This window comes from Ovis canadensis, chromosome X (assembly GCF_042477335.2).
Source record: "Ovis canadensis isolate MfBH-ARS-UI-01 breed Bighorn chromosome X, ARS-UI_OviCan_v2, whole genome shotgun sequence".
Taxonomy (NCBI): Eukaryota; Metazoa; Chordata; class Mammalia; order Artiodactyla; family Bovidae; genus Ovis; species Ovis canadensis.
Window position 1 is genome coordinate 75,629,992 of NC_091727.1, and position 4,446 is coordinate 75,634,437.

The following is a 4,446-nucleotide window of genomic DNA, read 5'->3' on the forward strand; positions in this document are numbered from 1 at the left end:
GATTCACCCAAGCACTTCTTTGTTTCTGGGGTGGACAAATATTTTCCCACCAGTTTCTGGTGGTCCCTGAGTGTCCTACCCCCTTATTGATAAGAGATATACTCAATAAACTGGGGACCACCCTTGTGATGGGAAGCTTTTGAGCCCCTAGAGCCTTAGAGCTTCTGGTTACCACTGAAGAACCCATTACACCTTCTCCAACAGAAATGGACCAAAAACTATAGGAGGACAAAATTAACCCCCAGGTGTGGGACCAAGGGATTCCTGGAAGAGCCCACCAAGCTGAACTGGTCATCATTGTCTTCCAAGATCCGACTTGGTTTCCTAACCAGAAACAATATCCCCTCAGAAGAGAGGCTTGGGAGGGACTACAGCTTTTAATAAATAAATTCCATGCTTGTGGGCTATTGGTGCCCACCAATTCTCTATGCAACACCCTAATCCTCTCAGTAAAGAAAAAGGATGGAACCTAGTGAATAGTTCAAGACCTTTGGATCATAAATGAAACTATAGTCCCCCTCCATCTCACAGTACACAATCCCTATGTAATCTTGGGAGAAATCCCACCTATTGTCAACTGGTTTACAGTCTCGGATCTCAATGACACTTTTTTTTTTTTTTTTTTGCATACCACTGGCTAAAGAATTCCAATATCTTTTTGCCTTTGAGTGAGAGGCCCCAGGATAAAAACACCAACAGATGACTTTAACAGTATTACCTCAGGTGTTTAGAGACAGCCCCCATCTGTTTGGACAGGCCCTTAGCCAAGATCTCCTAGATCTGGATCTGGGACCTAATTGGAAAATATTACATTATGTAGATGACCTACTAATCTGCTCTCCAGATGAGAAAAATATCCAACAACATGCAACTCAAGTTCTAAACTTTTTGGCAGAAAGGGAATATAAAGTCTCCTGTGCTAAGGCACAGATTGTAGAGACAAATGTCACTTACCTGGGAGTTCTGATTACACATGGGTCCAGGGGGTTGTCCTCTGATCGGGTACAAGGAAACCTCCAGTTGTCCTCCCCCATGACTCGAAAACAATTGATAGCTTTACTGGGGCTAATTAGGTATTTTAGAATCTGGATACCCAACTATGATCTAATTGCCCAGCCCTTATATGAAAGCTTAAAGGGATGGGACGATTCAATCCCACTGATGTGGGGAATTCCTCGAGAGAAGGCAGATGCTACACTAAAACAGGCCTTAACTCAGGCTCCTGCCTTGAGGTTGCCAGACCCAGAAAAAACATTATAACTTTATGTCCATGAAAGAGAGGGAGTGTTAACTCAAAGGTTGGGATCTGAACCTCAGCCTGTAGCTTACCTATCCAAGAGGCTCAATCCAACTGCCCGAGGCTGGCCCCCCTGCTTCGAAATCTTGCAGCTATTGCAATCATGATAGAAGATGCTTTAAAACTCTCCTTTGGAGGCAAACTATTTTTACCAGCCACCAAGTAAAACAACTCCTGAATTGGGGAGGCCATTTATGGATGTCTGATCAAAGAATCCTCGGATATCAAGTAGTGCTGTTGGAAAATCCAGGCCTCACTCTATCCCCTTATGAGGTTCTTAACCCAGCCACCCTCCTGCCTACCCCCAAGGGTTCTCTCCCCTTTCACTCTTGTCTAGAAACCTTGGACCACTGGACAAAATCCCAAGAGGGATTGTCGGAAGAGCCTCTGACCAATCCTGAGGAAATCTGGTACACTGATGGAAGCAGCTTTGTCTTGGATGGGAAAAGAAGAGCCGGATAGGCAGTAGTCTCCAATTTTGAGATCATAGAGGCTAAGCCTCTGCCACCAGGTATTTCAGCCCAGTTAGCTGAGCTCATAGCCCTGACTTGAGTTTTAGAATTGGGAAAAGGAAAAAAAAATTTACATTGACTCCAAGTATGTCTTTCTGGTGCTACATGCACATGCTGCTATTTGGAAAGAAAGGGGCCACTTGACCACCCAAAGGTCCCCAATCAAATATGGTGATCAAATTCTTAGCTTGGAGGCAGTCTATCTGCCCACTGAATTTTCAGTTTCCCTCTGTAAAGGACACCAAAAAGGGAACACGGAAGTGGCTCGAGGGAACCAAGCAGCTGATCAGGCAGCTAAGAGAGCAGTATTACAGAACAATGATTTAGTAGGGGTTGCCATCCAAGTTCCACAGACTAATTTGCCAGAAACTCCTTCATATACTGAAGGTGAGACTCTTAAAGCTAAGAGTGAGGGCTTTTAAGACGATCATATGGGGTGCTTCCAAAAGGAAGGACTCATTATTCGCCTTGGAACCTCCAATGGAAGTTGGTTAACTCCTTACATGCCACCATTCATTTAGGGGAAAAGGCCCTCCAAAGATTACTAGAAAGGTCCTTCAGAGGAACAAGTGTCCAAACAACTATAAGGCAAGTGGTCTCCTCTTGTCCCACTTGCCAATTAAACAACCCCCAAGGAGCTTGAAGACCCCGGCTGGCCCAGCCTGTCCAATGATGTGGGACCTACCCAGGAGAGGATTAGCAGATGGACTTCACCCAGATGCCAGTTTCTCAAGGGTGTAAATACCTATTGGTCATGATAGATACATTCACAAGATGGATTGAAGGCTTTCCCACCTGGACTGAGAAGGCTGAAGAGGTGGTAAAAAAAAAAAAATTGCTCTATGAAATCATTCCAATATTTGCTCTGCCCAGGTCATTACAAAATGTCAATGGGACATCATTTACTTCTAAGGTCACCCAAGGGGTCTCTAAAACATTGAGCATTACTTATCTCCATTGTGCCTGGAGGCCTCAGTCTTCAGGAAAAGTAGAAAGAGCCAACCAATTCTTAAAATCAGCTATAAAAAAGATATCTCAGGAGACCTCCCTGGGATGGAAGGAGACTTTACCAATGGCTCTCCTCCACACCCATATTGCCCCTAAAGAACAAGTTGGTCTTAGTCCTTATGAGATGCTATATGGGAGACCTTTCATTTATGTCAATGACCTCTTCCTAGATCCAGAGGTTCAGATCCTCCAGTCTTATACCATGGCCACTGGGCAATTCCAACAGGATATACGCTTGTGAGGTGTGAACCAGGACCCAAAAGATTCTAAGGAGTCACCACTGTATGCTCCAGGGACACAAGTCCAAATTAAAGTCTGGACAGATGGGTCCCCAAAGGCTCAACTCCAGTCCACATGGAAGGGACCCTATCCTGTAATACTTTCTACCCCCACAGCAGTCAAGGTACCAGGACATGACTTCTGGCTTCACTACTCACGAGACATGCCATGGAAGAAAACAGAAGAGAACACTCACTACACCTGTGAGTACATGGGAGATGTCAGATACCTATTCAGAACTACTAATGAGTGCAACGGCACACAAGCACAGCTAAGAGGAGCTACCCCATGTCTGAGGTCAGGGGCAGAAGCCAGGAAGACCCCATGCCTGAGGGGCGGTGGCTGAGAGGAGCTACCCTATGCCCGAGGCCAGGGGTGGGAGCCAGGAGGAGCAACCCCACGTTGAAGGAGCGGTGGCTGCCCGGGTGCAGGAGGGCCTAGAGGAGCTATTCCACGTTCCAGGTCTGGAGGGGTGGTGGTGAGGAGATACCCCTCCTCCAAAGTAACGAGCAGTGACTGTGCTTTGCTGGAGCAGCCGTGAAGAGATACCCCACGTCCAAGGTAAGAGAAACCCAAGTAAGATGGTAGGTGTTGCAAGAGGGCATTAGAGGGCAGACACACTGAAACCATAATCACAGAAAACTAGTCAATCTAATCACACTAGGACCACAGCCTTGTCTAACTCAAGGAAATTAAGCCATGCCCTGTGGGGCCACCCGAGATGGGCGGGTCATGGTGGAGAGGTCTAACAGAATGTGGTCCACTGGAGAAAGGAATGGTAAACCACTTCAGTATTCTTGCCTTGAGAACCCCATGAACAGTATGAAAAGGCAAAATGATAGGATATTAAAAGAGGAACTCCCCAGGTCGGTAGGTTCCCAATATGCTACTGGAGATCAGTGGAGAAATAACCCGAGAAAGAATGATGGGATGGAGCCAAAGCAAAAACAATACCCAGCTGTGGATGTGACTGGTGATAGAAGCAAGGTCCAATGCCATAAAGAGCAATATTGCATAGGATCCTGAAATGTAAGGTCCATGAATCAAGGAACACTGGAAGTGGTCAAACAGGAGATGACAAGAGTGAACATCGAAATTCTAGGAATCAGCGAACTAAAATGGACTGGAATGGGTGAATTTAACTCAGATGACCATTATATCCACTACTGTGGGCAGGATTCCCTTAGAAGAAATGGAGTAGCCATTATGGTCAACAAAAGAGTCTGAAATGCAGTACTTGGATGCAGTCTCAAAAAAGACAGAATGATCTCTGTTCGTTACCAAGGCAAACCATTCAATATCACAGTAATCCAAGTCTAGACCCCAATCAGTAATGCTTAAGAAGCTGAA